The sequence below is a fragment of the Anthonomus grandis genome, chromosome 22 (assembly GCF_022605725.1).
Source record: "Anthonomus grandis grandis chromosome 22, icAntGran1.3, whole genome shotgun sequence".
Classification (NCBI taxonomy): Eukaryota; Metazoa; Arthropoda; class Insecta; order Coleoptera; family Curculionidae; genus Anthonomus; species Anthonomus grandis.
The window spans coordinates 15,669,719-15,681,860 of NC_065567.1; the positions used below are offsets into that span (position 1 = coordinate 15,669,719).

A 12,142-nucleotide genomic window follows, 5' to 3' on the forward strand; every position below is an offset into this window, starting at 1 on the left:
AGTACCGTGACTCTTTTTAATATGTAAAAGACTCTTTGCCAAGAAATGGAAGACATAAATGTACATAAAAAGTTTCCTAACTATCTTCCATCACAGTAATTATTTAAAAAAATTACTTACAAAGTTACAATATTCTAAAAAATATATATTTAAGTAATAATAGCACAGCTATTTCATTTAGATATTGATTAACGGCCCCAAAGATTGATAAATTGCAAAAAAGTTATGCCTAAAAAAACTGAACAAATCCTAAAGAAAAATGATAAATGAACCTTCATTATTTGAACCTTCGGTCAGAACAGGGTCATAGTTTTGTTATTAAAGTTCAAAATATACAAAACTTGGCTGGGGCAGTCCGGCGTGTCCACTTTCATATAAGATAATTTGTACAACATGTTGTCCAGCTTTGTGTCCACAACAAATCATTTTTATGGACCTTGTGTCTGCGGTCCCATGTGCGGCTTCTATACCGTAATTACTTGCCCTTGATGTATTTATTAATCGAAAATGTTTTTTTGTTTTACGTTTTGAGTGCGATAATATAATGTTAGGGTTTTAACACATTGAAACTTAATAATTCATTAAAATTTAATAATTCCGAGAGACCGAAAAGGAAAAAATATCATGAAATACGACGTGATGGGAAGGCGGCAATAGGAACAAAATAAAAGGAAAAATAAAAGAAAAAACCGCTTAATGCATACCTCGGCGTCTTGTGGGGGAATTGTGGAAAGGCATCTCCCAGCACAGCGGCGAAAATCTTGTGAATAATTGATAAATATTGTGATTCGATATTCTGACATTGGACGTACTCGTGATGCCATTTTATTACGAGTGCGTTCCAGAATTTCTTACATTAAAAACAGTTTTTAATTGGTTCTTTTTTAAATAAATATATTGCAAGAATACAAATGTTTCTTCAATATCTTCAATGTTTAAAAATAACTCAGAGAAGCGACCACACTTTAGTGAATTTATCAAATTTCTTCTAAAAGAAACTAGTGCGCTCTTGACTGCATAAAAAGGAGACCATATTTCTGTGTATTCAAGTTGAAAACGCTCAAGCATTTCATTACTTTAGATGATAAAACTGTAGTGAAAGGTTCTGTAATCAGCAACAAGTAAACAATGAAGATAACTATGAACTATCTGAAATTTGAGGGACACCAGATATTACGTGAATAATTATTTAAATCGATCAAAGTTCTGACCTTAAATCCCGATCATCCAGCATACTGCCCAAACATTTTAAAGTCAATAAGATGAGTAGTTTTTGTTAATGATGTTAATGATTAACCTTATTGAATACCTTAGAGATCCATAGAGATTAATTTTACCTTAGATCCCTTTTCGAGTGCGCTTAACAGAGCAATCATAAAACCATTCTGCTCATATACAGTGACCGCCTAAAGTTCCGCATAAATTTGATAAAAATTAGAGACATGATTTTTTGACAAAACGCTTGGACCCGTCGATTTTTATTTTAAGTTGCGCATTATTTCACATAAATTTTTGTATACAGGGTGGAACAAAAAAAGATATGACGTCATCGGTCATTTTTTTTAAATGGAATGCTATATTTTTTATTGCATTTATGAAATATAGGCGAAATTTCAAGCAAGTTTTGTATAACACACCTTATCTTAAAACTCAACTGTTTCCGAAATATTTATATTTAACCAACAAGAAAGCAAGTAAGTACGTCTATTTACAAATTAAGATAAAATGGAGGATACAATGTTATAAACTGTGAAAACTCTTATTAATGTATCAAGTGTTCAAACTGATCCCCATTTACTTATTGGCAGAAAGCAAGACGGTTTACAAACTCATGTAAAATACTATCAAGTTCATGATCATGAGGTCTCCATAGTTGAATTTGATTAAAATGAAAATGTATTAATGGTCCTATATTGTAATTACTTGCCCTTGATGTATTTATTATTCGAAAATGTTTTTTTTTGTTTTACGTTTTGAGTGCATATTATTGTTATATAAGGTTTTAACTCATTAAATTGGATATAAAAATAATAATGTGATAATGAGGGAAACTCAATCAACCAAAATGGAAGGCTTGATCTAGATTGTGTTTAAACATGGAGAAAATATTAAATTTTTTGTCATCTCTTCACATATTATTTTTCTGTTATTGTCCTAATCCTTCCTTTTTCCTACTGTATATGATAAGTGCTCACTATGACCACTCATGATAGTTGAGTATGAAATGACGTATGTTTTCAACTTTTTCTCATTGCTATTTCATTTTAGTTCTCTATTTGCCACTGAATCATCTTAAAATTAGACTTCCTGTATCTAATCCAAGCAGCTCTAACATACATGATAACTCTTAAGATGGATCTTTTATATTACTGACTTAAATATACAGGGTGTCTGCGAAAGGCTGAAAAAACTGGAGATACTACAGATCAAAATATGTAAATTGACCCAAACATACCTTAGTCCACAAGTTGATAGTTTGCAAGATAGAAGGCGTTAAGGCTACAATTTTATTCTATTTTTCCTTACTGCTTAAGAAGTACTTCAGTATTGGCATAAAACTCGGTATAGGAACATTTTCTAATATGAGAAACAAGAGTCCTTTATTTTTAGGAGCTACATAACTATAGAGCGTCACTTACCGCACTATTTCGGGTAATAACTTATCATAACTTTTTGTGCTACCCTGTATGCAACAACTGACCAAAAAATCTTATTTTCTCACATTTCCGCAACAAAAAAAGTCCAAGTATCTAACATTAATAGTTTTAGAGATATTTGTTTTTAAAACTTCCAATGCATGGTGATAAAAATTGTATAACATAATAATCAACTTGCTTTGGATAATATCTAAGTAGTGCTGCTATAGTTTCTATATAATATAATATATATAATATTATCAAAAGTATTGACATTAACCTCATGGAGTATACTTTTGTTGAATATTCTGATATGCATTTAATGTGCGGATTGGCAAGATGTGATGCTTTAAAAGCACGAAGATTACGAGAAACTGGTAAGAAATGATTATGGCATTATTTTGAATCAAGTTTTGAGTAGTAAAAACTATTTGGATGTTAGGTAGTCTTGCTCCAAATATGAGGTGATACATAGTGGAGCTCAGAACTGTACGTAAAGCTGAAGTTTAAGAAAATGTTTTAGATGCTGTCTTGAAAATCCTACAGTTGGGGTTAGGAATGTAGCTCGAGAAATTATAAGTCTCGATTTGTACAATAAATACCACTTTTCAAGAGCAATTGCATCGTCCATACCACCATGGTTTAAGGGCAAATGCTAAGCCCGCAAGGATAGAATTTTGTACATGGCTCTTAAGAAAGCTTAACCACGACAATAGATTCATTCGAAAAGAATATTACTTCGGTAATAATATTTTCAGACGAAGCAAGATTTGGTAGGGATGGGCCGATTAATTTATATTATCTTCACATTTATGCAGACGAAAATACTCATGTAATAAGAGAAATTCGCCACCAAGTACAATTTTAAATTAATTTATGGACAGGCTCAACGGATTCTTATAAAATATTTTTTAAGAATCCGTTGAGTTACCACCTAGACTACCAAGATACCAATACCAAAGGTATTTACAATTTCTTGAAAAACAATTCCCCATTCTACTGGAAGGTCTTCCTTTACAAACACGCATGAATATGTGCTCCACCTCATTTTAGTTAATTAGTTAGAGAGTATGTAAATAGATTTTATCTAGACCAGTGGAAAAGCCGATCAGGACCTGTATGTCCCGACTAGATCATCAGCTTAGATTCAAATCCTATAAATTTCTTCTTCTAGGGTAATTTAAAACGACGCGTTTACGATACACTAGTAAAAACTGCAGGTGATCTTCAATAAAGAGATTTCCACCAAAGCCAGGAAATGAAAAATAACATGCAATGCTTTGGATACCAATGATTAGTACGTCGTGCTCGTGAGTGTAACAGGCAAGGTGGTGCTCACTTTGAGCATTTTTTGTAGTTAGTATACACTTTTTTTAGTTTTGCTACAATCTATATTTGTTATAAAAAATAATAAACCATAACAAGACTACCCAAATATTATCCAAACCAAGCTGGTTATTATGTTATATATCATGTTTTATCATCATGGTACAAATAAAGCACTAGAACTTTTAAAAATCTATGTTTTTCTAAGAGTATTAACCTTAGAGGAATTCGAGAAAATAAGATTTTTCTGTCAACGGTTCGATACAGGGTAGCACAAAAAAGTTATTATAAGTTATTTACCGAAATAATGCTGAAAGTAGCTCCCTCAAGAAGTTTGGCTATAAAAACTAACAGATCATTGTTTCTCATACTAGAAAGTTTTTCTATACCGAGTTTATGCCAAAATCTAAAATGATTCTTAAGCAATAAGGACAAGTAGAAAATAATATTATAACTTTGACACCCTGTCATTTGCAAACTATCAACTTTTGGACTAAGGTATGTTTAGGTTAATTCACATATTTTGATCTGTAGTATCTCCAGTTTCCAGATTTCCCAACCTTTCGCAGACACCCTGTTTATGAAGTTTCGTTTCATTACGAATGAAGTACTCAATTATACTCCGTTCAAAAATTGGAACGTAGTTTATAAAATCGTTTGGTTCATAGTATTCAAAAGGGCTCATATTTCAAATTTCCATTCCATACTGCTTTTGAATGTTGCAATGATTTTTTTTTTCCTTTTTATACCAATATCGTACCTATCAATTTACCATTCCAGGTGCTTATAGTTCCAATAACACAAGAGCAAAGTTTGACAGTATTTAATTTTCTTTTATTCGCACGTCAATAGTTACAAATGTATTAATTTATACTTAATGGTAATTTAATGACGTATACTTAGAAACTATTTATTTTTGTGCCATTTATAAGAAGCTTTCCTTTGGAATCAGTCGCCTGCATAATTCATTTATTTTTATGACAGCCAGATCATGGCAGAAGCCAAAAATAAATTAAGATAAAATGCCCGATATATCGAATCCTGAAGCCACCCCTAAGTTTTTTCAGATTGTTATCAGAGTTGATTCGGTACGGTTCACATGTGACTTTCGGTCTTTGTATATCCGTTAATACCATTTTCTTTTTTTCCTGTTTAACCTTTAGTCGATTACTTTAGTTTATTTTAAAGAAAAATAAGATAGGTTGTTTGAAAATATTGCTTCACTTAAATTACTTAAGCTGTTTCTCAATTATGTCTTTGAAGTACCAAATGAGTTAATTTAAGTAAGGGTAAACTAAAGTTACCTGACGTAATATCTTTAATCAGTTTAATTTGAAATTTGTGTAAAAAAAGTTAAGAGACGACGCAAGTGTCCAGTCAATTATCGATTGATAGTCTTACTTAGTTATGTCATACTTATAGAATAACTAATAGATCATTCCTAAATTATTAAGTTATTATAAACGTTTATTCTGCTGTATGATGGTATTATAAAGCATGGTATAAAAAAATTTGTCAGTAGTTTTCATGGGTCTTATCTTTTCATCTTTATTGAAGTATTGGTCACATAGAGGGTGTTTCAAAATTCGGTGGAAATAGTTTTAGAGTGTATTATTGGAGTCAAAATAAGACTTTTTCTTCCTATTAACATGTGTCCTAAAACGCTCGCCCTCAGAGCTACAGCCCACGCAAGTTGCTTAAAGAAAAATCGATTATTTGGAAAACTGACTACAGTGATACATAAAATCTTTTGAAAATATGCCAATCTTTTGAAAAAAGTCGTTTCTTTTTGTGTTTTTTTGAGGGCTTTTACACCATTTTGAAACGAAAAATGTCCCGTCTCAAAAATGGTGTAAACCCTCACCAAACGCCTCAGTAATGGTGTAAGATTCAGGGGGCTTACTCTACGATGGATCATATCTTAGGTTTTCGATTTTCTCAAAAATGGTAAATTGTGTGGAAAAAATACAAGAAACAAATTTTTAATTTTTTTAATGGCTAACTAGATAATTCCAACAAATAGTCCATCTTTTCTCATAGAGACCGGCTTGCATTAAACAGTAATGAAATAAACTCTAAGACACAGGTCTCAAATTTATTAAATTAAAATCAAAAGATTACACGTGTTTCGCCCATATTAGGCATCATCAGATCCACTTGTGTATTCACTAATAAAAAGAACGAAAAGAGAAGCAGAGAATAACACTACATAATACAAGTCAAGGCTAGAAATTAAGTTCAAATTGGTAAAATCGAAGACTAGTTACTATATATTAAAATGATATAAACGATATTATTATTAGAGTTTATGACATTATTTCATTACTATTTAACTAGATGGTGTTGCTAGATTTTTAATTTTCTTATTGGAAACATAAGATAAGGGCCATCAGACTCCAGCTCCATTTAGCTCCCCTAAATCGTCTCCTAAAACTGGATTTACACCATTTTTGGGAGGGAAAATGAAAAGAGCACCCAAAAAATGGGCATCGAATTTTCTAACATCCTGTATAGTAGATTTCTTCATAATAAATAATGAATTTGATGAAAAATTGCAATTGCAAAACTTTTTAACAATTTCATCATACTTCAGGTGGGTAGACAATTCGACATTTAATCGTTAAGCAGTTTCAGTTCTTTTCTACAGTTTAGGAGCCTTACATGGAGTTTTTTGAAGGGGAGAACTACAAAAGAAATTTTACAATATTGCATTATTACTTTTATCAGATAAGAATCACTTTATGGATTTGTTCGATGGACAAATAGAAGCAGTTCAAAAAGTACAAATAAATTATAATATTCCCAAAAGAATAAAACTAATAGTTTATACTGAAAGACTTATTAAAATTTAAATAGATAGAAAGTGTACAAGGAAGAATATTTTTAATTAGAACTATAAAGATAAATGTACAAAAACGTAAATTAAAAGATAAAAATTAAAAAAGTATTTTTTAATTTTTATATTTTAATTACAACGCTCCAGGTGTATCATACATTTCTCTGATTTATATGTTAATTGATGCTTGTATTTTACACAATATTATTTTACCTTAATATTTTACCCTTCGAAAAGCCAAATAACATCTCCGAATAATTTATAAATCTATTCTATTTGGAAACACCCCAAAAAGTCGGAAAGCCAAAGCCATAAGGGGTTTTATTTAGCGTTAATCCCGGCATTGGTCACGCCGCCTTTCGAGATCTAGTTTTTAATGTTCCATCGTGGTTTCCAATCATAACCGGCTTACCGCTATAACTCCCTGACTAAAACGGACGCAAAACCATTAAAATCCCCCACTTAAAGTTGCCATTTATCTTCAGATTTTCTTTGCATTACAAGTTTAAATCTTGTTATTTTTACTTAAGTGATGGTATGCGACTTTATACTCATAGGACCTATATTTATACTGTACTTAATCTAATTGCACGCAGATAAAAACTGTCAAATGAATTAAAATCGCATAACGATGAAAATGAATCACCCTACACGTAAGTGGCTGTATAGTTGCATTATTTATTTTGTCATCGCTCTCGCTCAGACAAAGCCGTTTAAATTAATTTGTTTTCTTGATTGGTATCATTATTAAGTCACTAAATTTGCAATTTAAAACGCTACCGTATTATTTACATCTCAATCGTTTTGGTTATAATACCTCATATTTTATATCCATCTGCATACATTAAAGAACGTTCATGTTTTTATATAGGAGGTCAATTATTTTGTAATTTTACCTATAGGCTTTTTTTGCGGGGTATAGGCTCAAGGTGGAAACCATGCGGTCACAAAAAACTAATCGTTGTTACCTTTTTAAGTAAAAGTATTGCGAATATGCTCTATATTTAATGAGTGTTTGTTTTATTTATATGAAGCAAAATGATGACAAAAGCAAGCTATTAAAATGACTGTTTCAACACATGTTTCTGGTTCCAGTATCATCACTTTGGAAATCTAAAATGAAATAGATCCTACCCGAAGCAATTAAAAACATGACCGTTTAAAGAAAAATTTGCCTAATGACGCCTACTGTTGCTGTACTGTTAACCTTTTCAGCAGAGTAATTGAAACCAAGATTTTTTTTGGAAAGGATTGATCGGGTGGTTTCCACGCTGTGGGGTCCTAGGGACCTTGTAAAAATGTTCACCAAGACCTATCTTATGTTTAATATAGAGGTTGTTGTTGAGTATTATCATACCAGTCACTATTGTTTGTCTAGTTAGCTTCTTAACTAATATAATATCTGATATATTATATGCAACTGATTGGTTGGTGAGCACAGTATGGTTCCAATATAGCTTGCAGTCATCATTTTCGAGCACTGCATCAGGGACGTATTAATAATAGAGGACTTGATCAGTCTCAGAATCATGCCTTTACTTATATGCAGTAGCATCCAATGCCTGACAGCTCACCACAATAACAAACTGGTTATTAACTAATTGGTATTAGTTTTACCATTTTAAGTAAATAAAAAAAGATATTTTGGGTATCTTTAATTACCAATTTTATTAATTCACAATACTGACTCAATAGTTGTAACTTATCAGCTCTATTTTACATCTTTGCTTGGACTAGGTTGCTTGACTGAAGTTATACGACTCTTCTGTCTTTGAATCTTTTTTTGTTAATTTATTTAGAATTTAGTTAGCAACAAACTCAAATTATCTTTCGACTTTCAGAAACAGAATCCTGTTATTGAATGAGTTGTTGCTAACCATCATTTTGGTAGACCATAAAACTAAAAATCATATGACTAATTAGAAATTAAAGAAAAAGCAATAATATAATAATATACAATAGCAGTCTTTTTATTTTTTCGAAAATCACTATACTTAATTCCATCATAATGGAAATATGGTCTAAATACCAGACAAGAAATGATGGGTTCACTCAGTTGCAGATGAAATGATTGAATGTTCACCCAGTAAAAGGTGAAATTAATCCAAGTACAGAAAAATTGATTATCACATGAAATTTCCAAGGAGAAGTGTGTCTGAATTTATTTCTATTAAAGTTGGCAGGCGCTGTAATAATAATGAAATAAAAAAATTATGCAATTATTTCACGATTGCAATAAGTTTAAATGCGATATTGAACATATTCAACAATTTTGAAAGGTTATATTTGATTCCGAAAAAAATTTGATGTAAAAAGATAAATGATAGATGAAGAATCGTTAGAAGAAGAGTATAGTAAAAATATAGCTTATATATAATATTTTTAATTTCACCTCTTTGATCTTCTGATAAAGTTCCTATGTTAAAGATTTGCATCTGGAATCAACTATTTTTATTTTTCATATTCACATACTTCTTAATTATATTGTTTTAGGTATATCAGGTGCGAGCTAAGAAAATATTTGCGAACCTGCTCAGTTATTAAGATTTTGTATCACATGAATAATGTACAAAAATATGTAAGGTATAAAAATTGCTCAACCTAAATATTAAACAATTTGATAAAACGGTTTTACACGTAACTTTAAAACGTGAGGCGTAACCGACAACTGTAAAAGGGAAACTCGGGAATTAAAATTGACAAAGGGAATTAAAAGACCACGCTTCGAGTCGCGTGCCTAAGGGAATTATAAAGGTCCACCCTGTTTTAAATCGAATTTGATTTGAGGTCCGGCAAGGGTCAGTTTTCTTCACGATATCCCTAACCGTGCGGCAAAGATTCAAGATTATAGGGGTGCGCCCCAAAGTCAATCATAAAATATGGCTAGTTGTTGTATCGATGACGTTTCCATGCATTTTAAATTCGCGTGCGCGTTTTTTCGGTTCGAACCCTCTTTGCTGGGGATCAACCAATATACGTCCATTTATAAAGATTGATCTCGGTTCGTAAGCATAACCATTTGTCAGTTACCATACTCGAAAACACCAAACTTATGTTTAGATTGAGTGATTTTTTAATGTTAAAAGGGACAGTAAGACAAGAAAACATTTATTTTTGAGATTTGTAAATTACATCTCAGTTCTAAGTTTTTATTTTAAATGTAGTTGCTTCTAAAATTCCTTCACGAAACATACTTTTTTTATCAATGATCCACTGATAAAATTGGTATGAATTGTAGGAATGTAATTTTATAATTACTAAAAAATAAAAAATGTAAAATCAATATTAGGGCATCATACGAGGCGGTCTACTGAAAATCCCGCAGAGAATACTTATAAATGATCTGCATTTACATGCCAATAAAATCCGGTCTAACCTACAATTGAAATCTGGCCTTTTGCAAAAATCTGGAGTTTTACAAAAGAAGGAACTATGAATATTAAAAAAAACAAGTTCATTTTAAATCAAAGGATTTCTAAATGAATTAATTAACGCCCTTGGAAGGATGGATTGGACATCGCGATTTTGGTATTGAGGAACATTTGAAAAGTACCATCTTTAGATGAGGACGTAGAACTGCAGGAAAAAAATGTTCAGGATAGATTGAATATAACAGAAATTATAAATGTAGTAGAGCTTAGAAAAAAAAGTAGGCAAAGAATGAAAAGTAACCTAAGAGATGAATAACTATACTAAGACGCATTTAGTGAGTCAATAAATTTATTGTACCAAGCCACAGTTTGAGTTTTTGCGCAGACCGTATGTCTTGCGCATGTGCACAACGTCGCCTTAAGCTGCGCTTGTTGCTATATTAGTAAGTATGTATCTGATAATAATTGAAAAGTAGGAATAGTAAAACTTGTCAACGGGTCGAGTAACTATTAATTAAGTGATACGCCTTTTTTGTTTATACTTTTTTTTCATAAAAATTAAAATCCAAATCAACTTCAAAGGAATTAATAAGGCTCCTGCTTCTTTATAACGAGTTTTCACTAATTTTCTAAGTAAATAATATATAGGGTATTCCGTTAAATTTTAAAAGGTTATTGATGCTGTCAAACTTTTTTTGAGAAAAATATGCTTTTGTTTTGTTCATCAATCTGTTGAGAGTTCACTTAATTAATTTTTTTTTTTAAAAGAACATTTTATTAATATATTAATATTTTAAGGTAATTGGTAGGGTAATTAATTAAAAAAGTACCTCATTACTATTTCTGCATCTTATAAGCCCTAACAATTACGTGACATAAAGTAAAACCTAAAACCCATAATAGTATATGATATCGCCCCTCAAAGCAATTACTCATAGAAAGACCGATTTGTTAAAAGAATAAATTACATGGCGCCTGACGCAGTGCTTGCATGTTTACGCGCAAATAATTTGTTAGTGTACACGGCAGCTTTTCAACAGGTGGCTGATTTTCATTTTCTTGCCTTGGGTAAGAAACCAGTAATATAAAGAGTTGGTAGAAGAAGGTTGCTTTTTTAATACGAAAATTTGCAGTACAAAAATAGTTCATTATGCAACTTAAACATTATAGTTTACTAGAGCGATCTTAAGTAGTCCATTCAGTCTTACGTACCAAGTAATTATTGTAGTCAGATGCAAAATGAAGTCAATGAACTAGTCAAAATGAAATAGGGACAACTTTTAAATACACCTTTATTTTTAATAATTTTTGAATAACCTTTAGACCTATTTTTTAAAAGAAGCTAATCAGAAATATTCCTTTTAATTAATAAGAGGTTATTCGTTCACTACTATTTAGTTTCACTTTAATACGCACATTTTCATAAATTTCTGACACTAGGAAGGTCTGCCAATACCGAGAGCTAAGACGTGGTTACAAGACGTTATTCCCTGAGACAACAGCACGTGACCAATAATAGCGTAGCAACATATTTGATCTTCTTGATTTTAATGATGATTTTCATTTTAATGACTTACGCCTAACACAATAACTATTAGAAACAGAATTTATGAGATTGGTTTCCAATCTAGAGTTAGAGGTGTGACACCAGAAATAACACGAGCCCACCGAAGGATCCAATTGAGCTTTTCTGCAATCATTTAAATTGGGATATGTATTAGTAGAGACATATTTTATTGACAGATGGATCATATTGTGGTTTATTTGAAACCATAATATAGATCGAATTTTGAGGAAAAGTATTATGATCTGGGAGGGGATTTATTTAATGGGTCCCATCAATTTACGAGGCTATACACTTTCAGGATAGTAACTGACCTTTAGGAGTAAAATATTGAGGTTTTGACGTGGCTAACTAATTTCCCAGGTCTTAATCCTATGGAAAATTTAACTTTTTTACATCGCTTTATTTT

General features: G+C 31.3%; 1 protein-coding gene across 1 annotated transcript in view; it reads right to left on the reverse strand.

Annotated features, from left to right (window-relative positions):
• LOC126748742 (protein trachealess) overlaps window positions 1–12,142 on the reverse strand; it is a 218,220-nt gene that overhangs the window by 143,758 nt on the left and 62,320 nt on the right. The window lies entirely within an intron of this gene.